General features: G+C 40.2%; 1 long non-coding RNA gene across 1 annotated transcript; it reads left to right on the top strand.

Annotated features, from left to right (window-relative positions):
* The first annotated feature begins 681 nt into the window (after positions 1-681).
* LOC119851670 lies at positions 682-19,052 on the top strand. Its single transcript, XR_005291326.2, has 3 exons — positions 682-872; positions 14,968-15,058; positions 18,662-19,052. It is a non-coding gene; the product is annotated as an uncharacterized LOC119851670 (long non-coding RNA).
* The last annotated feature ends 2,441 nt before the right edge of the window (positions 19,053-21,493 follow it).

The following is a 21,493-nucleotide window of genomic DNA, read 5'->3' as shown; positions in this document are numbered from 1 at the left end:
GTGGGTGGGTCACTAACCTTCAATAAAGCCAATAACTCACAGCTGTGTGTAAGCCTCGTTTTTCTCAGAGTACTCCTGCCAGACCTGTGGTGCTTCGAGCACCGTGGCCCAGAACAGACGGGCTCTATATGAAGGTTTGGAAGCAATAAACAAAGAAACTTCCTTCTAGCCTTGGAATCTATGAATTAGAGGGACCATTGTGACCAGCTTGTCTGAACTCCATTACAACACAGGACATAGAACTTCCCCAAAAATAATTCTTACAGCATAGATATTTTTCTAAAAGATATGTGATTGAATTTTGTTTGTTCCTAATCTGTTCAAGGAAATAGAACTAAAGAAATTCCTGACCCTACCACCAATTTCTACTCCTAATAGAAACAACATCCTGGAAAAGCCCTGAATTTATTTAACGGCTCGGGCCAAAGGACAACAATATTGTATTACAAGAGCTGTAAGCTTTGATCAATTTTGTGTGTTTTAAAGCTAAGAACCCTACAGCCAATACATAAAGCTCTCTCTGTGATGGGGTATATCTGCCCCACACTGGACAAGAATGGGTTAACCCCATACTGTCAGCTGAAGAAGCCAAACCCTCTCACCCCTGCTGGCCATGCCTCAACTGGAACCACAGTATAAAAGGAGCAGCCCAGCTGAGTCTGGGCTGACCACTGAGGAGAGAGGACATGTGTTGCAGGATACCTCTTGAGAGCTGCTGGAGACTATGCCCCAGACCATGGAGCCCAGGTGCTCCGAAACCCAGGTGGATACCTGGCTGGCTGCCTGCAGAAGCCCATGAAGGGAAGGAGTCATTAGGAGCTTTGCCAGCAGTAATCCCAGAGGACCTGTGGACTACAGCATTGGAAGACCGGGTAGGAAGTAACCCAGGGGAACCAGACATTGCTCTGGTTGTAGAACTGGAAATAGTCTGTGTGTTTCAGATGGATCCCTACTGACCTACTTACTGCTATCAGGGCCCTGGGATGGGACTCAGTGGAGTAGGAAAGGCTCACATCCCCCTATCCTGCCTGCTGACCCAGCCCTGGGTGGTAGCCCACCATCTTGTGTGGCTATCAGGCCCTACTGCCCTGCATCAAAGAGTGATCCTTTTTACTCTGGTCATTGGGTCATATTGACCCAGGCCAATGGCAGGCCTACTGACTGGCCATTGGGCTACAATGCCCTGAATCTAGGATTAGGTGCCCATGGACATTGGCCACTTGGCCTTATGGTCCTGTATTGAAGACTGACCCTATTGATTCTGACCATTAGGTCATACTGCTCTGAAGAAAAGGGAGGTTATTTGGATTTGGTCATGGGACGATACTGCTCCTCCCCCCAAGTGTAAACCTGACCTGTGACACTTTCCTTCAAATACCTTCCACTTTGCTACACACACATTCTTTATGGTTCCAATTCAGCCAAGCATACACTTAACTTTAAAAAAGAAAAGGAGTACTTGTGGCACCTTAGAGACTAACAAATTTATTAGAGCATAAGCTTTCGTGAGCTACAGCTCACTTCATCGAATGCATCCGATGAAGTGAGCTGTAGCTCACGAAAGCTTATGCTCTAATAAATTTGTTAGTCTCTAAGGTGCCACAAGTACTCCTTTTCTTTTTGCGAATACAGACTAACATGGCTGCTACTCTGAAACTTAACTTTAAGCATCTGAGTAATACCATCCCTATTCAGCAAAGCACTGAATGACCTGTCCAGTAGGGATGGAATTACACTTGTGCCTAAATTTAAGCACATGCATAACTACTATGCTGATTCAGGGTCCTGCCCCCTTTGATTTTAGTATACATTAGCTTGGCTGCTTCTTATTTCTACCACTTACTATGTTAACCATACCATTCTCTTTGGTATGGAATTTCTCAGAGTCCAGCGTTCCGTTAATGTAGCTTAATTTTGAAGAAGTTATGCTCTTACTATAGCAGAAAAATTTAACAACCATTGAAGGGGCTGGGGGTAGATACAGCTGTCACTGTTCCAAACTTTTCTCAGGCCTTAATGTTTAATGTACAAGCTTCTGAGAAACTGCATTATAAGAAGTAGAAAATAGCATGTAGTTCAGCACACAACTAGCAAACAAACATCTTAGTATCAGACTAAAATACTAATTGATTTAGTTGGGGGATTGGTCCTGCTTTGAGCAGGGGGTTGGACTAGATGACGTCCTGAGGTCCCTTCCAACCCTGAGATTCTATGATTCGATGACTCTCGGTTCAAAGCGGCTCAAAAAAATGCAGAGGGCATGACTGTACAGCTTGGACATTTCTTCAGCCTACAGAATGAAGAGATTCCATACAGCAAAGTACATTATTTTCTCATTGTTTGACAGGTCATTTTCTCCATAATTAGTGCCCATGAATGGGAATTTCAGATAAAATCAACATTCTTACCCGTCTATTGCTTTACAGTATGTTTTGCTTGGCTATATTACAAAAAGTGAAATTGCCACAAAACTATAATTTCAGTCCTTGGAATGGTAACTTCTTAAATTTTAATTTTTTTTTTTGGTCAGTTAAGTTCAATTTAGCTCACTTGGGCAGCCCTGTTTTTTTATCCCTTGCCAGCCATTACTTTGATTGGATAATTGAAAGTGTCTCAGACCAGTCAGGTCAAATGTCTTTATTGTTCAAGCAATTTTTAACTCTCTAGTTCTCAATTCTTTAAATCTAATGGAATCTATTAACACTGCTCTGTTTTGTTTTTTTTGCTTTTTAAAAGATTTGTGTTTATTCTTATTTTTTTCTTTGTAGGCTCAATTGGGCCTTTCATGAATTAGGTTACTGCCTGACTCCTAACAAGAAGAGTTTATTCTTTCTGAGTTCCTATAGTGCAAAATTAATCCCTGGTGTAATTCTGATTAATTTGGCCCAAAACATATTTACATTGTGATACAATGACATTGTTTAAAACAGATTCCTATAAACCAGAAAGCTTTGATAATCTCTGTCCTAAAAAATATCTGGAAAAAACTATATTCTGTGCTTTAGGTACAAAATTCAGTAAAACATCTCTCATGTTTATAACTTTTCAGAGAATTAGAGGAAGAAATCAAGAGTTAAACAAAGCCCTTGTAAATTGGAAAATGTTAAGGGGAATCCCAAATTCTGTATGTACAGAAATTCACAGTGACTGCCAGACCCTACAAACAAAAATGCACCGCTAATGCACATATGATTCCTCCTCCTCTTGGGGGTTAGAGAGAGGTACCTCTTTGTTAGTGTGCTTTTTCAAGACATTTTTTCTATTATATAGTTTTCCTGGTTTACTACTTTCTAATCTGTCAAATTCTTAAATCCCTGGTGCAGAGATATACATAGGACAGAGTGTACTCACATCTAAAGATCAAAGGAGTTTAAGCAGCCTTTTCCAAATGTGTTTGAATTTCACAACTGATTTCTTCTGTTTTTACAAATTCATTTTTTTCCTTTGACACATCTGTACCAATTCAGCTGTGTTGAAATGGCAAGTAATTCACCAACCGCAGCTAATTAAAATGAGCTGGTCTTGTGCTATTCATATTCCATTCAAAAAAGATAAGCAGGGACCTTAGAATTACCAGCACTTCAAGTGCCAATTTCTGCTACAAAGACGAGAACTCTGCAACAGAATTTTATAGATTCTGTGACTGTTACTTTGTACCTGAAGAATCCACTGCTACTGGCAACATTTTAGAGATCCTGACTCTTGCGGAAGAAGTGTTAACTATTAAAATGTAGTATTTTAAATCCACCGCATTTGGGTTTCCTTTGGAAACCTTCACCCTTCCTCTCTTCTGCATGTTCTTATGATGCAGGTTTTCACTATATGATCCCTTAACACTAGGTCATGGAAAATATTTGGTGAACCCACACTTGTAAAAGATGTGAAGGTAAAGAAATAGGACAAACATTAATCATACAACATTAGAAGATTACATACATAAACTAACATGAAAAATATTCAGGATGTTGAGCAATTGAAGGGTAAAAGAGAAGTATTCATATATTGCAACATTGTGTGACTGAGGGCCAAAGCAACAAAGGAATTTAGATGCTTATTTGACATGTTAGGTGCCTAAACCAAACATTTAGATCCTGATATGACAGATATTGCAGTGTTTAATGTTTGGGGACTAATGTGTGGTGAATCATTGTGGGCTAGGGACTCCACAGGAGAGATTCCTGCAGCTCCTCCCAGGAACTACAAACAGTATGGGGGCAAGGGAAATTGTTGCAGTCCCCAAGATTGTAAACAGCTCCAGAGAATTATCACCCCCTACAGTGGTTTGCATATATTGGTTCAGACCTGGTCAGAGGCCAAAGGAGAAAAATGACTTTTGGTACAAAAGGCCAAGTTTAACCTGAGTGAGGGAACTTCAGTTTGATCCAACAAAAAGACGTGGCCTCTGTCCAACATGCCATGGCAGGGACAAACCCTGCAGAAGGGTTGAAAAGACTGGAACCCTCAAGGGTTTCCATAGGCCTCATTGGAGGCAGCACTGGTAAATGTAAATATATGTTTAGGCCCTTTTATTATTCTTTGTGTTTTCTCTGTGATGCTTTTATTCTAAAATAAACATACTCTGCTTTGAAAGAGCTGCTTGGTTACTTACTACTGCTGGTTTACGCTGTTCACAGCCATTGGAGAGAGCAAAATGCACGAGATGTACTTCAGTCAGACCTGATGGTTTAAATTCAGTGAAGTGCAAGGGGGCTGCAAGTCTAAAAGCCTGATCAGTGAGAGAGGGATGCAGGTTCCTGTCCAGAGAGAGGTGACTACTAGAGGCCTGAGAACTGAGAGGGTATTCTTTGGGTTGACCATCAAAGATGCAGTTACCCTGGAACTGATACCTCAAAACTCCTACTCAGCTACTGCTTAACCCTGTGGGCACTCAAAGTTCCTAGGTGCCTACATTTCCATTGGCAAAGTCCCTCAGGTTCCTAAACTTCTGCTGCTCTGCATGCAAACAGCCACCTAAAGTCCTGGCCCCCAGGACTAACTCGTGCCTGAAGTCTAGCACAAGCCTCAAACTAGGCATTCCCTGCTGAATTGACCTGCAGGGCATGATCCAGTAGGCATGCTGTTAGATTGCCTGCTGGCTTGGATCCTACACAAAATGTTGCCAGAAGAGGAAGACTATAATGATGACACAGTAGTGTCTCCCTTTTAACCTTTAGCCAAGTGGGTAAAGCACTCACCCAGGACGAGTCCTTGTTCACGTCCTTGTTCCATGAATATTTAAGGATTCTATAAAAGTGGAAAAGCTTCAACAGGAGAGATTGAGAGCCCTACACCAGAGTACTTTCTAACCTGGTAGAGTGTTCTCCTAATAGGTGGGAGACTGGGTTCAGATACCTGCTTCATATCAGGCAGAATGGGGATCTGAACCCAGGGTTCCCACATCCTAGCCAAGTGCCTTAACCATGCTGCTCAAGGTCATAAGGTGGTGTGGCAGCACATCCTTCTCTGTTTTTGTAGAAAAGGTCTAGCCTGGTTAAGATGCCTAACTCCAGGAAAGGGTTTCCACATCCAGGGACTAAATTAACATGCACTAAGTACCTTTTAGTAGGTACCAGTAGGGTTAACAGAGTGCTCTACAATTCATACCCCAGTAATCCAGCCTATGGCACCATGTAAACAATTTTTGAGTCTAAGTGACCTTTGTGGATGTAGCCTTGAGTGACGCTGTCTGAGAAGAAAATTCTACTAAACTGTTATGATCAAAATCACCAGATTATGGTTTTACACAAGTTCTCTTTCTCAGTATGTGAGCAATGTACAGTCTGAAGAAATGCTGCAATGTCATTAGTTTTGTGATGTAATCTTGTTTTGGAGGAGCTGTAACCAGCTGCAAGAGTTTGCTTTCTGCATTAATTTTTCTAAATCAGTTCTTGTGGCAGAGTTGCTTCCTAAGATCTTGTATAAGAATTGGTGTTTGTGTTAAGATTTCTGATAGAGGGGTTTGCCGGCATGCTATTTCTGGACACCTGTATTCAAGGACTAGTTTATGCACTGAAAAGAATACAAGTGACTCTTAAGAAAATAAGCCAAGCTTGTAAGCCTTTAAAATAGTCTACAACTTGACAAAGGGGGAAACAACCCCCTCCCACTGTTTTTCTTGTTTTAAATTAAAAAAATCTGTTGGGCCTGAAACTTCATGTTGTTCAGTCAGAGTAAATTTCTTGATACAATTTGCTTAAGCTTTTTACAAATTATAAAAAGTATTGGTCTTGTTTCATAGATTCATAATTTTTTTTTCTTTTTTTTTTAAGCCAGAACGGACCATTATGATCATCTAATCCATTCTCCGTTCAAGATCCTTGTAGCGAGGTGGTCACCAGCCAAGTCATTGTCCAGGTCCCATCCCAGTGGGCCCAATAGGATCACCTCCGAACATCAGCCCTACATACAAAACCCAACCAAACCACTCCCAAATGTCCCCAAACCATATACTAGTAGCACACAAAGAAAGTACCGGTTTGCTCACCCTGTGCTCTCAGCAGAGGCCAGCAGAGAATTGACCCAGTCAACTCTTCTATCACCTGCAAATGTTTGCAGAGAGCTCCTCGGTCACCACCACCTGCTTTTTGACCTCATACCTCAGGGTTTATATGTCTTTTATTTCTTTCATTCAATTATTTTAATTTTGACTCCCTTAACACTGTTTTTTATTCTCTCATTTCTTATGGAAATGACGGTATTTCCACTACTTGGCATTTCTTGCCTCTGTCTACTGAATGGCTCTTTGAGCATGAGGAAAGAAAACATAAAACCAGATGGATGACCCACCAAATGATGGTGGTCTCGAATGAGTCATTTTCAATAGACATGACAAAGTGATTCACTGTGCCTCTCAAACTGGAAACACCCACTTCTATTCATTACCTTAACTTCTCTACATTGAACCGTGGGAGATACTTATCCACCCACAAGCTTAATCTATGGAAATCATTCTGAAATGTTTGTTCTTTTCCCCTATAATATGTGAAACTCCATTCCCAATTAGTGTCATCAACTGATTCAGATTTTTTTTAAATTAAGCAATTTATGCTAAATTAAAAATGTTAATGGTCTGCCTTAAATCTATAATAACATGGAAATTCAGATTTGAATAAGTTTCCAATTTTAGAACACTGATTTTACATAATTGCATGTTAGATTAGAATTTGGTTTTCAACAGTGCATTTTATATTTTAGATTCTCCAGATTGTCCATATCCTTGGTACTTGGTTATTATAAAAATGGCTTCATCCTTTTTGGGGCACAAAAGCTTGTAGCACTTCATTTTGCTCCTTCTTAGGAGAAATTTGAAAAATTTAGGAAAACCCCAATAAAATGCATCTGTACTGATACCATTCTGAAGGGTTTTCCTGCACTGGTGAACCTTTCATCCAATGTGAACATGAGCAATGGGAGTGTAGAGAAGGCCTTTTCTATACTAGTTGATGCAGTTGCAAAAAACTCCTGTGCCCTGTCAACAGTGTAGCTTTCCTCACTGTAAAGAAAAATGGCACAAACATTTGAGTTTTCATAGTGTAGGTAAAGTCTTAGCAATGTTCTTCTAATGGTCATGGTGAACTTTCACTTCTGATGGAGGAAGGCTGAGTACAACAGTAGAAAGGGTAACTGCCATTTCAAGCAGTAGTTGCACTGCATATTGGAAAATAGGACTTATTTTGTATGCTTTTAAAATTTGGTAAATATTCCTATTGGCAAACTCCTTCCTGGGAAGTCAGCATAAAACAGGATTCAAACACAATCAAGGTGAAATCTTTAAATATTATTAAAAGGAATATTCATAAAACTTCTTACAGCATTTGCCCAGCTCCAGTTCTTCTGTAGTTTTACTGCTATCTTCCAGTTCAGTTAAGAACTCAGTTTACAAGATGTTCATCAGGCTCTCTTGATGTAACTGTTTTCCACTAGATTATACATTGCTAAATGACTGGTAGCCTTGACATTTATCAGTTTCAACATGCTTTCCACAAATTAAAATTGTACAGCTTGGGGTAATCATCTGTGCTGATCCTCCTAAGAGATATAACATAGAACCTGCAGCCCAGGACCTGCAAGATCAGTGGTGACTTTAAGCTCCCTATGTGCCCTAAGATTACCACCTGGCCAATATTTGACCAACCTGGCTGGGTTTTTTTATGGATTTGCCAGAAAAATTTAATCTGCCAGGTATTTTTTTTAATGTGGGTCTAAAGATTTGCATTATCATCACAATACACTGGGACATGTAATGTTAAGTTTGTGTCCAGAAAGATACTGCATTGTTCCCACTTCCACAATTTAAGAATGTTATCAAATTCTTATTTATGTGCTATCTTTCTAGATACTGTAAGTGGCTATTGAAGGGTGGGGATGTTGCCTTGTGGCTGGGGTTACAGCAGGCTTGATTTATGGCAAGGAGGCACTGATTTTTTTTTTTTTTGTAATTCAAAGGTGGTAACACTTATGCCCTCTCAATCCTGGTATGCCAAGGGGGGCTTTATAGCCCCCAAACCAGAACAGACAGTCTTTGTTCAATTTATGGTAACCCCCTTGAGGGCTGACCTATATACTGCATGCTGAGGACCTGTTACCATCCCACTACTTACAATAGTGTTGTGAGGGGGTCTTCAGATATCAGCCCCGCAGTTGTCTTCCACAGGGCCTGTGCCAGAGGAATCCTCCCTCATTTAGATAAGGGTCTTCTAGGGGCCCCTTCAGAGGGTCAGAGTTGGGGTGATGATCTCCACCCATGATGTCTATTCAAGGCAAATATTTAAAAAAAATGAATGCCTAAAGTTAGCCTTCTGAGTTTGTGTTTAGGGACCTAAATAAGTAGCTTGACAATGAATGTTCAGGGTACATTTGGAAAACAAGTCCATAAATATAGTCTTTATAGTACATCTTTTCATTTATTTCTAATCTGTCCTAAATTTGTGCTAAAGGCTTTCCTCTTTCCTTGCCACTGCTTTCATAATGCAGTTGTAATTCACCTGAGGGTTACTGGTGCTCTGTCAAGTTTTAATTGTTTTAATTGCTTAATTATATGGTAGGGTGAAGTGATTAAGCTTTGATATTTCACATTCTCCTCAAGAATATGCATTCTGGTCTCTGAGATGTTTCTGTGTAAGAGGTTTCTTATATAAAACTAGTCAGTTTTGAATTTTTGCTGGTACAGTGAAAAGGCTAAAAAGGATCTGCTGAGTGATATTTTTTTGTAGAATAATCCAATTAAACTGGGAAGTCTGTTTACAGTGAGTTCCTGCCTACAGGCAGGTAAAAAGCATGCCTCATCAACCTAGTAAGCAACCTTGTATACAGGCTATTAATTCTGTGCTCAGAGATCATGGTAGTAAGTGGAGGGTGACATTGCTAGGGAGAGAGCTATGTTGTATGGATTGCATGACTGCAACAATGTATTTTGGAAGTAATTTTTTGCAATTTTTTTTATTCAGTAATGTTGGTTCCTTATTGCATATTTTCTTTATTACAGTAGAGAAGGGAAATTAAGGGCAAAGAATGAATTCTATTTGTTCCAATATGTTCTTAGCTAGATCAATACCTGTCTGGTTCACACTTCTCTTACTAAAGAAAATGGGAAGAGTTTAGCACATGAGACTTTGAAGGGACTATGAGGAAAACCTGGAGAGACACTGAAAATAACAAGAGCCTTCCTTGTGGCAAAAATCCTTTTCTTTTTCTTCTGTGGGACTAGGAAGGAAAATGTCATCTTGTTTGCTTAAATATTTGAGATAACACGGGAGGGTTCCAGGGAATTAAGAGGGAGATAGTAAATGGAAAAAAAAATGGAAAAAAAAATTACTTCAGCAGTACTAACCATGCTTCTTAAAAAGCTAAAGGAGATTATCCAGTGTCCTTGATTTTACAAATAAAGGATGGGTGGAAGATACTACAATTCTGGTAGCAGTAGTAGAGTTATGGCAATGGCTTCTGCAGCAGCTGCATCAGTAACATGTCTTTCCCTTACAGTGGAGGCAATAGTAAGAAATATTTTTGTCTTCAAAATTATCACTCAGCTGATAGTACCTAGTATGTAACATTCATGCATAGACTCATAGACATGTAAGGCTAGAAGGGAAGAAGTCATCCAATCCATCTGCTTGCCCCAAGGTAGAATTAAGTAGACAGCACCTATCAGGGGTGATGTAGGTATAACCTTTTCTTAAAAATCTCCAATGACAGGGACTCCTCAAAATCCAATCAGTTCCACTGCTTATTTATCCTTGTAGCTACCAAGTTTTTCTGAATATCCAATCTAAATCTCCCTTGTTGCACACATAGCCAATTACATCTTGTCCTACCTTTCAACAAAATTCTCTCCCCTACTAGCATTGAGTAAACATTGTTTTATAAGATGTACACTATTATGGGGGATATTCATCCCCTCCCCTAGCCCTGAGTGGATTAATGTGGGCAAGCAGGGGCCAATTAACCTTTGATGTTGCAGATGGAGGGGAAATAGGGATTGATAGTCTAATTGCAGATGAAGCCCAGCTGGGCTAGGATTATAAAATCAGGAAAGAAAAGCAACAAAAGGCTACAGAGGGGGCCTCTTTCTCTAGAGGGAAAGACTTGAATAGACATAAGGAGGGGGTGAAGTAGGTACAAGAAGTAGAAGAAGCTCTGATGGTAAACCTAGAGAGAGATCAGGAGCTAGAGTATCAGGGTAGGAAGGAGTTCATGGAAATGGCAACTGAGATTGAGCAGACCTGGATTGCCAGTAATGGTTCCTGCACTGGAGCATGAGTAGGGAGTTGGCCTCGGTTCCCCTACTAGCCACTGTGAAGCAGCCCAACACCTAGAGATGGAACAGAAGACTGACTGAAGCAACAGCCAGACTGTCTGGTTGGCGGTGCAGCGTAGTAGGGCTGGCAGGCTCCCTGCTAGCCTCTGCACTGCGTGGCTCTCAGGAAGCAGCCAGGATAGCCCCTTGAGCTCCTATACAGAGGTATGACCAGGTGGCTCTGGGTGCTGCCCCCACCCCAAGTGCCACCCCCACATTTCCAATTAGCCAGGAGCCACAGCTAATGGGTGGTGCCTGCAGCTGGACCATCATGCAGAGCCACCTGGCTGCGCCTCCATTTAGGAGCTGGAGTGGGGACATGCCGCTGCTTCCGGGAGCTGCTTCAGGTAAGTACTGCCCAGAGTCTGCATCTCTGACCTCTCTCCTGGGCTCCTGCCCAAGCCCTGTTCCCCCCTGCCTCCAAACCCCTCAATCTCATCCTGGAGCACTCTCCTTCACTCCAAACCCCTCAGCCCCACCCCAGAGCCCTCAATCTCCCCCACTCCCATGCCCCCAGCCCTGATCCTCCTCCTGCCTTCAGTCCTAGCTAGGAGCATCTTCCTGCACCCCCAGCCAGAGCTATGATACCCCCTGCCACCCCAATCCCCTGTCTCAGACCAGAGCCCCCACCTGCACCCCAAATCCCTCATCCTTGGCCCCACACTAGAGCCTGCACCCCCAGTCAGAACCCTCACATGGTCCTGCACCTCAGCCCTCTGAGCCAGCCTGATGAAAATGAGTGAGTGAGGCTGGGGAGAGCAAGTGATAGTGGAAGGAGGATGGAGTGAGCAGGAGGTGTGGCCTCTAAGAAGGTGTAGTGCATGGTTGGGGTCTCAGAGGCGGGGCAGGGCAAGAGTGTTGGGTTTTGTGCAAGTAGAAAGTTGCAACCCTAAGCCAGACAGCTTGTCTGGTGGGACTTTGATACCGTGGAAGGGGAGCAGAAGAGCAGTATAGTGATCTGCCTGGAAAGGTTAATCATGGAGAGGGAACACTTTGAGTTGCAAAGAGAGAGGTTCCAGAGCGTGAGTAATTGATGACTGGGGTGCCATATCTGGCACAAACTAATTTCCAAACCTTGAGATGAGGAGTAGTAATGGTGAGAAGCAACCCCATTACACACACACAAACTGAGGTCTTTTAAGAATCTTGAAAAGTTGAGTAATTGTATTTGTAATTACCAGCATTCAAGTAAACTATTCTTAGAAAGAAAGAGGCAGTGGTTCTTCTGTAAAAGCAGAAAGAAATGTAAGCTAAATTGTATATACAGTGATAACTGTTTAAAAATATACTTTTACCATGAGTTCACACATTGTGGCGTCAGATATTGCCATATTTCTGTTAATAACCATCATTGTGCCATAATAATGCCATAACAGCAGTAAAAAAAAAATGCTCTTTGAGTGCAAACCCAAGCCATCTATTGAATACCTGGACAAGAGAAATTGGACAAAAACTAACTAATCTCCAAGTGAAGATAATGGAAAATACTGAGTACTACAATATTGATCCAAGGCAATATCTTTGCAATGGCCTGCCTGGAGTGTCTGGTGGTCTGCTGCTAATCCAAAATTTTCTAATATGACTGACTTAATTTGTGACCTAGTGGATAAAGCACTGGACTAGGACTCAACAGACCTGGGTGCTATTCCTGGCTCTTGGGCAAGTCACTTGCCCTCTCTTTTTCTCTTCATAAAATGGGGATAATTATACTAATCTCATTTGTAAAGTGCTTTGAGAGCTAGAGTTCCATGTAAGAGAGGTATAAAGTTTATTAGGTAATATAAATTTCTCTTTTTAGTGAAATTAGACTGACAAATACTCAAAGTTTTGCACACACCTTGTTTAAAGCAAGGAATGACTTGGAGAAGGTGAGGGGCAGGGTGTGCCATTAAGGTATCTGTGCCTATAATGTCCATTACAAACCATTCTCTGCCAGGAAAAATGCATAGGAATTATCAGGGTTCCATGTTTCCTATAGGCAACATATTCATTTTTGATCAGACCCTTGGGGGAAAATGGACTGAAAGCCTATCAAGTAGAGTGCCTTGGATACGATTTTAAAAAGTTGTGAGCACTTCTGTGGCAAATTTATCCAGGAAAGTAAAACACCTGTGAAAATGACGTGTCAAACACCCTAGAGTGAAACTGTGGATTAAGAAAGTGCTATTGAGAATGTTGTCTGTGTTCCTTAATGTAAGTAACATGGAACTGTGCCCTCCCCTTAAATCCTCTTAAATATAGTCTTTTCACATCACACTTTCCAAATGGCTTTTAAAGAGCTACAGGTATTGGATAACTCTGTACTCGTGTTGTGTTGCAATATATAGATTGGCTGTTGTATCATGCACTAACATCATTATTCGTTATGACATGAACACCCTCATTTGTTCTTTGCTCCCACTTAACTCTTGGGATGGAAGAGGATGGGGGAATTCTGCTTTCTATCCTTCCATAATGTAGTTTTCTCTATCTGTAGAACAAGGAGAAGCTGAAAGAATGCAGTACTTCCCAGGTTGGATCCATTTTCTCAGTGCTTCCACTCCTATGGTTTAGAGTATTGCTGTTATCTGCTAGCTGCTTGTTCTGCTTGGTTTACATTGAGTTCACCATTAAGATGTATGGACCTAACAAGAACTCGCCATAAGGCTCTAAAGAAGAGCCATATGTGGTTTGAGCTGGGGTGGAGGATCACTCTTGTGTACCATGTAGTGTGTTAAAATCACACTCTGTATTTGAAAGAAAATAAATTCCTTGTGATAGTCTTGTCTCTAGTTTGCAATAAAATACTTTCTACAAGTGTATACTGACACAGGCTACTGAGATTTTTCACCAAAAATGAATCAAACCTGCATTACTTGTTCACTTTTTTCCAGTGGCTTTGTATCCTTAGTAACAATCATGTTTTCCTCCAGACTTCTGTAAAATGGACTTATCTTTAATATATTGTGCTAGCCAAAAAAAAGGGCATTTCTTGCTAAGTGTTTTGGGAGTAATCTCGGGGGGTGGGAAGCACAGATAATTATGTAAAGGGAAAAGTATGAAGAAAAGATTAATACTCATAAATGCTGCAATTTGTGAAGCTATAGGAATAAATGTCAAGTATAGAATCTTTCTCTCATGCAAAGTGCAGAACAAATTCATTTTTTGTAAAGCATCAGTTTTACACAACCATATATATATTGTGGCGTGTGTATGGGTGTGGTGCAAAGTGGCTTTTTGGACGGAGTTCTATGGGCTTACAATTTGCCAGTAAAAATGATTTTTCTATAAAATGTATACAATTAGGTCAAGTTACAAAAGGATCAAAACAAAATCCCCATACTGAGCACACCCAGAATACTAAGGCTAGTGGTGTTAAAGAATCTGGATCTGAATTTTGAAGGTGGTTCCTTACTCTTTAAAACACCTATACCAGCACCTGAGATCCTAATGCTCTCAAAGTTTAGTTCATTTAAAATCCAAATTTTGTGGCTCAGGGCCATCTCTCCAGTTTAAAAAAAAAAAAGGGGGGGGGGAGATGAATCTACTAGTTTGAAAGTTTTCTGATATTTAAAATAAAGGTGACCTCTGGAACCATCAATATCTGAGTGGAAATAATGTAAATGCCCTGAACAGATTTTAAGGAAATACCTTCCTTTTGATGCATCTGGCTCTGGTTTCTATGGAAGACAGAATACTGGACTAGTAGCACCTTTTGGCTTCCTATGTTAATGCTGATGTTCGTTTAACTATGATTGAAATCCACAAATTTTAGTTTAAACACTAAAACTGCACCAAAGCAAATATTTTTGAATGGGTTTTAACAAAACCCTGTAAATAATGTTACTGTTGAAACAAATGGAGCCATACTCTCATGAGATTAGGATTTCAGAGCGTCAAATTAAAAATAAAATTTTAAACATCAGAACTATTTCCTGTTAAGATAGCCCTTAAGAAATTCCACGACCAAAAAAAACCCCCAGTGACTATTTGAAATCAAATGCAGAAATCCTAGCAGTACTGGAGGGCAAAGCAGCATTAGGTAGCACACTACCAAAGTACGTAATCTCTCCTCTGTTTTTTCCACCAAATGCATCCGATGAAGTGAGCTGTAGCTCACGAAAGCTTATGCTCTAATAAATTTGTTAGTCTCTAAGGTGCCACAAGTACTCCTTTTCTTTTTGCAAATACAGACTAACACGACTGCTACTCTGAAACCTACCAAAGTATGCTGGCTGATCTACAGAGGATAGCTGCCTGCAACTGCTCACAGTGGAGTTATGGGTATGTCTACATTAGCAAGTTTCTGCGCCACAAGTTACACCACTTTTAATAAAACACTGGAATTAAATCATTGTTGTGTTCACACTGTGCTCCTTGTCACGCTGGAGTGCATCCATATTAGCAGCACTTGCAATAGCAAAGACAATGCATTGTGGTAGCTATCCCACTGTGCAACTGGCCACAGGGTGCTTTGGGAAGAGTTTGCAATGCCTCATGGGGCTGGGGCAGGCACAGCATCACATGCTGGAGGTTCCCCAATCCCATTGTTGCATGGGCATCCTACTACATTGCCAGATACTTTTCAACTCGAGGTGGGGGGCGGAAGAGACTGTTTCGAGGGACAGAGAGGGTGTCAGCATGCTGTCTTGTAAATTCACCCAGCAGCAGGAAGCAACCTGTCCTGAGGCAGGGGGAGGGGAAACCCCAACACTGGCCCCTACCTCCTTCCCTGGGCTCTCTCTGCACAGCAATCTCTCTCACACACACACACATATCTCTGTTCAACAGAATGAGCGTTCCACATTAATGGTTTGCTTTGTGTCCCAGAGCAGATCAGCTCAGCACACGATGGCTGTCAGAAATGGTGCTTTGAAAGGGGAGGGGTGCATGTCTCCAGGGCAGCTGAGCTCAAAACAATGAGCAGAGAGGTCACTTGATTCATTATGGGACAGTTCTGGAGGCCAATTACAGTGCAGAAAGCAATCAAGTATTCAAACTGGCAATAGAGTGCTGGAGCCTCTGTGCAAATAGCCTTAAGACTCTTGTCGAGGTGGTGGGGTGTGTGGTTTGTGTTTTTTTTTTTTTTTTTTTTTTTTTTTTTTTTTTTTTTTTTTTTTTTTTTGCAGCCCTGCAACTGAGGAGATTCTGCACACAAAGTGGCTTGGCAGTGTGTACATATCTGCAGTCTGAGTGCAAAAAGCTGCTTTACTGCACAAAAACTTGCCAGTGTAGACAAGTACTTAGTTAGCTCAAGTGGTAGAAGCTGTAGCTGGAGAGCCTGAGTTTCCCAGCTGAAGAACAATCCAAAGGGGTTGTTACTAACCTTATAAGGCAGAACTTGTTCATGTGACTTTACCGTCTCCTTACTGTGTCTCAGATGCTTTAGTAGACTGATTAAATCAATGTCACTGGGAAACCACTTGCAGCTTCAGACAGTGTTTAGTACTTCTTTTAAAATTCAGTTGTCAGCACTAGATAATTTTTCTGTACTCTCTGTAGCTAGCTATTTAGACAAAAGCCTGGCAATCAGTGTACACACTTCTATAGTGGTTTTCTTTGTTAATTGAATTCTTTACTCTGTGTAACAATTATTGTAAATGCAATCACTCCTTAAATGTTTTTGGTACATAGATGTTTTTATTTCTGTTTGAGCTCCACAGATAAATTGCTCTAGTGGGTCTAATCACTAGATATTGATTACTAATCTCTAATTTGCCGTGGGGGAGAAGAAAGATTGTTAGCATGCAGCAAATCATGAACTGAAAACATTTTTGTAATCATTTCCTTGATTGTCCTTTTGGGAAAGAATTCTGGGTTTTTTTTACCTAGCACGCTCTTAGTTCAGATCTGTAGGATTTAGTGGATATGGAAAGCAGCAATGTGTGGAAGCTAGATGTATGCCAGAAGGATAAGAATGCCTTCATCTTGCCTGGGAAAATGGGATTATATCCCACAAAGCATTTTATTATGCTCAGAAATAGCAGCAGGTAAGCTGGAAACTCTGCAACTAGACCACTTATTTCTCCCCAAACATTATTTTTGTAAAGAATGCTTCTTGCCATCATGTCATGTTGTATGCAGTTTGCTGTACTTCAGTTATCTCATATTCTATCCCGTTGAACTTAATCTAGGGCCTTTGATGTATGGTAATGTGAAAATGAGACAGGTCTGAACTTGGCAAATCTCTCTGCTCCTATTTTTCTTGAAGGTGGAGTTTAGTATCATTAAAATGTTTGCTTCATTATTTAAAAAAGGCTAAATGGGTTTTTTGGAGGGGGCTGGGAAAGGTTGTTTATTTAAAATTTAATGTTACATTTAACATACTTCTTCTAGATCACTAGGAAGGAAGGAAGCACATGAATTGAATTTGCAGATTACTTTAGCATCCCCTCAGATTGTGGCCAACACTAATGGGAACCTTGAGCGGTTTGATATTTGGGCAGAAATAAAATGAGCTTCAGCCGGGAAAAATGTAGACTAATACATCTCTGGCATAATTAAGTGGTTTCAATTTAAACTCATGTACAGCAGTAGTGAATATATAAAACAAAACCCCTATTATAAGGGAAGGCTGTAGTGCATTATGGGAGATGTGGTCTGGCTGAAGAGCCCAGCCTGTAGAGGAAAATGGGAGCTTGAAGCATCGCAGCAATATGGCTGAATCAGGATCGTTATTTTGCCTGAAATACTTCAGTTGTCAAATTTTTACTGAAAAGAGAATTTTCCATGGGGATATGGTAAACAAGCAAGTTTTGTCAACTGGCTCTATTTCAGAGTTTTTTCTGTTTCTAATTTTGTAAATAAAACTGTTTTAGTACTTCCTGCAGAATAGCAAAAGCTTGTTACTTCCTGAATAAGCCTATTCCTTATGCTGATTCTGTTGTTCATACATGTACATGAGCAAGCTGCCAAGGTTTATTCCATACTTGATTTTTGGGTGTTTGGGCTTCTCTAACCCATATCTTTTTAGCCTCTGATCTCAGCCCACCATCCATATATTTATCCTGAGTCTGACTTCCTTGCCTGCCTCCCTCTCTCCTTGAAACTAAGATTTCTTTTGCCTGAACATGTTCAGTTAATCCTTTGTTAAAGTTAAAAGCAAAGGAGTTGGAACCCTTTTCTTGGAGAAAATTTTCTCTCTCACTTCCTGATCTGCATTGAACTTGGAAGCAGAAGTCAGAAGAACTTTGTCTGGTTCTTTATTATAGTAGAATGAAACACTGGCCTTATTCCTCAGACTAGGTGGAAACTTGGATGCTGATTCCCCACTCTGCTCTACCAGAAACTAGTGTAACAGAATGGAGAATCAGCCCCCCTTTATTTACTTTATACCTCTCAATCTTTCCCAAATAAGTTACTAGTGCAAGAAACATTAAATGATGGAGGATTGATGTCCAAATTTTGTACAGTAACTAGTCTACAGTTTTGCATTTCTATTCTACATAGTTTAGAACTCTAACAGTAGTACTACCTCAAATTTGTGTAGGATGCAGGTAGACTGGAAGGACAGTTAGAGCCAAATGGGTAATTTTTTGTATTACTGTAGCATCTATGAGCCTCAGTCCTGAACCAAGACTGTTGTAGTAATTGGGCCTACAGACTTACCCTAACTGAATTTAACTGGGAAAAAAAAGTAGCAAAAGTTCTTAATTTATAACAAATGTTGATTGGGAAGAGGTACAAAAGATAGAATGAGTTAGTCCAAACAAAAAGGTCTACTGATATAATTCAATGACTGTATTAGGCTCACACTTGGTGAACAAGGAACGTGTGGAACCAGAAATCAGTGAACCAAAATTGTGTTGGAAACTAGGCATAGCTGGTGGACAAAATAATGAGGGGATTGCTCTTCTGACCATTTCTCCTTTTTTGGCTTCCTTAAAGAATGAGATTTTTTTGTTGGGGAGAGGATTGTGGAAATTGGTGACTGAAGCAAGCTTTACCATCATGTCTGCCACCTCGACAATCTCCTGGGGACCTCAGGCTTTCATCACCCTTAGACACATCCTGACTAGACCCCCAGTCGGAGAGAGGGCTCCAGCTGAAGCCAAAACATCACCTGGAGTGAAACAGGACTGAGATTGCTGGAGCTGTTCAAGTTCAATTAACTTATTCTTTTCCTCCCAAAAGGACAGTTATTACAATCTTCAATATCATCCAAGAGATTGTCAAACAAGGGTTTTTTTTCTTCCTAAAAACTCTCTACAGCTAAAGGGAGCGAGATGTTAAAATGAAAACCATAATTAATACTTTACATTTCGAAACTTTACCCTTTTTTCTTTGCTGTACCTTTTTAATAAACATTTAAAGGGATTTTAATAGTGTTTGCCATGGTACGAAGTAGCCTGAGGTCTTGGTATACCGAACTCTGAACTTTGTTTAACAGTGGACACTCACTAGGTTATGTTAACATCTTTAGCCCATGTATTAATTTTAGATATAAATACAAGAGGATCCCATTATCCTAGGTGCTGTTGTGACCCACACACCTTCTGGGTGTGGTGTTCTGTCCCATATATTGGCACTGAGACCACTTAGAGAAAATGAGTCTGCTCTACAGCCTTAGTTAACAGCCAGTTGGCTTTTAGCTCATGCAGTAGAGGCTCATGTACTAAGCTCCAGAGGCCCCAGGTTACATTCTGCCTGCTGATGACCGGGGTCTGTTGGTGTTACACTGTACAAATGCAGAACAAAAAGACAGGCTTCTTAACTACATTCACAATACTTGTGAGCATATCAATTTGTATATGCAATCTAGTGCATGTAATTAAGGTAGTTTGAACAACTGTTCAATTTGCATGTGTACATAATACTACCTAGGGCTATTTTTATGCACTTCTTACAGATCAATAAATTAAACATCTATAATCCTTGATTTTTGTCTTGGCTTTGGAAGAAATCAGATTGACTTCTTCCAACACCTATTTTAGTAGATCTCTTTTCTTTAACCTTTAAACACTTCAGAAGTTAATATTCCTTCATTTGCTGCAGTACTTTGTGCTAGACAAAGTATCTAATGACTCCTCAATATAGGATTTCACACTTGTAAACCCATTAATGATTACTGCAACAAGCCAAGAAAGAGTGGTACTAAACGTTTAAGTACTAAAACCTTAATGCACATTTGCTATTTCACAGCTCCACTTTGCTGAAGAAAGTAACTTTTTTTTTTTTTTTCCCCCTTTTTAGTATTACATTTTCTAAGCTAGGTCACAGTTCCAAGCTGGAGTAGATCAGCTCATAAAACTGACCAAATCAAAAAGTAAAGGAAGCAATTTAAAATAAACATGAATTGTGCAAAAGACTATTAGACTTTGTGGCAAGTACAAATAGTATGGTTGATTGCCCTCCATGGAAGCATCTACAGATTCTTGTGGCTCTTGTATTAGATGATAAGGCTTCCACATTTTCAATTTCTGAGTTGTACATGGGAGGAAACTGTAAGTGTCAGATTCCTTTCAATTAGTTTTGAAAGTTCTGCCAGTGGAAAAAGCTTCGACATTTATATCTGATAAAGATTGTATCAATATGGCCCATGTAGGTGATCTGACTGACTAATTTTAATGAAAGTAACAGGAGATATTTAATGACTTTTAGTGCTTCTTGTGAAAGGAACCTGGTTAATAGCAATGGAAAAAATAAGTAGTCTATTTGGCCGCATTCTCTGACCTATATGGTTAGCAATGTTCTGGATGGACCACACAAATTGAGACACTGTTTTGGTCTCTGTTGCCATTCAGTCTCTGTACGCCTCAAGAGGAGTGTTGTTGGAGACTGTGCCTTTGAGTGATGAGCTTCCCAGACAGCATCTTCAGCTAGAGTGGAGCTCAGCTCTTTCTGTAATGCAGTCAATAGGAACCAAACCGAATACAGCAGATCTCTAGTAAGCTCCATAAGCATGGAGTGATCACTGGAAACCAGAAGTGGAACCAATAAGAATTGAAAATAGTTTCAGTTGGATGCAGAAAACTAAATAGTCTTGTATGTTTCTACCACTTAACAGATGTTTGTGCACTTGACATAGTATCCGTTAGCTCATCTGCAACAGATTCCATTTGCCCACATTTATCTCACAGTAGTTGGTATTGGAGATACCAAGTGTTTAGAATGTGGAAAAAATTGTACTACTTGTGTGACACTTGCTGGCAAATGTGAATTTTTAATGGCAATGTTAGCTATATTTGAATAAGTGATCAAAACTGTGAGGCTGCATTTCTTAATATCAATTCTCCATGCTATGCAATCTTCTGATCATCTCAAGAGGAAAGATGCATTAGATAATATAGATTCCAGTTCTCAGACATCTGTTGTCCAGGAAGATTTTTGTTGCTTCCATTCATGTTTAGTTTGTTGTTCCTTTAATCATTGATTTTTAGTTTGGTAAATTTTGTTGAACTTCAATGGAGTTTTGAGAAGGAGTTACTCAGGAATTTTGACTAAGAATACGTGCTTGCCTTTCAGGGTGTCTTCAAAGATTTTAGAGACAAAAGGTGGGTATGTCTCTAAAATTCTGGGACCAACATGGCTATGACACTATTGTAAAATTCAAAGATTTTAAAACTTTAGAAACTTTTGAAAATTTGAGTTTTTTCTCAACTTCTCTCTGTCTCCTATTCCAATAACCTCATTCTTCCTTGTCACCTGTATCTCTGCTTGACAAATGCAGGAATGATGTCCCAAGAATCAAGAAAAATGGAAAGTGAGTTGGCTTTTGAC

This window comes from Dermochelys coriacea, chromosome 2 (genome assembly GCF_009764565.3).
Source record: "Dermochelys coriacea isolate rDerCor1 chromosome 2, rDerCor1.pri.v4, whole genome shotgun sequence".
Taxonomy (NCBI): Eukaryota; Metazoa; Chordata; order Testudines; family Dermochelyidae; genus Dermochelys; species Dermochelys coriacea.
The sequence above is the reverse complement of the archived record's forward strand: the minus strand, read 5'-3'. Positions and strand labels throughout refer to the sequence as shown.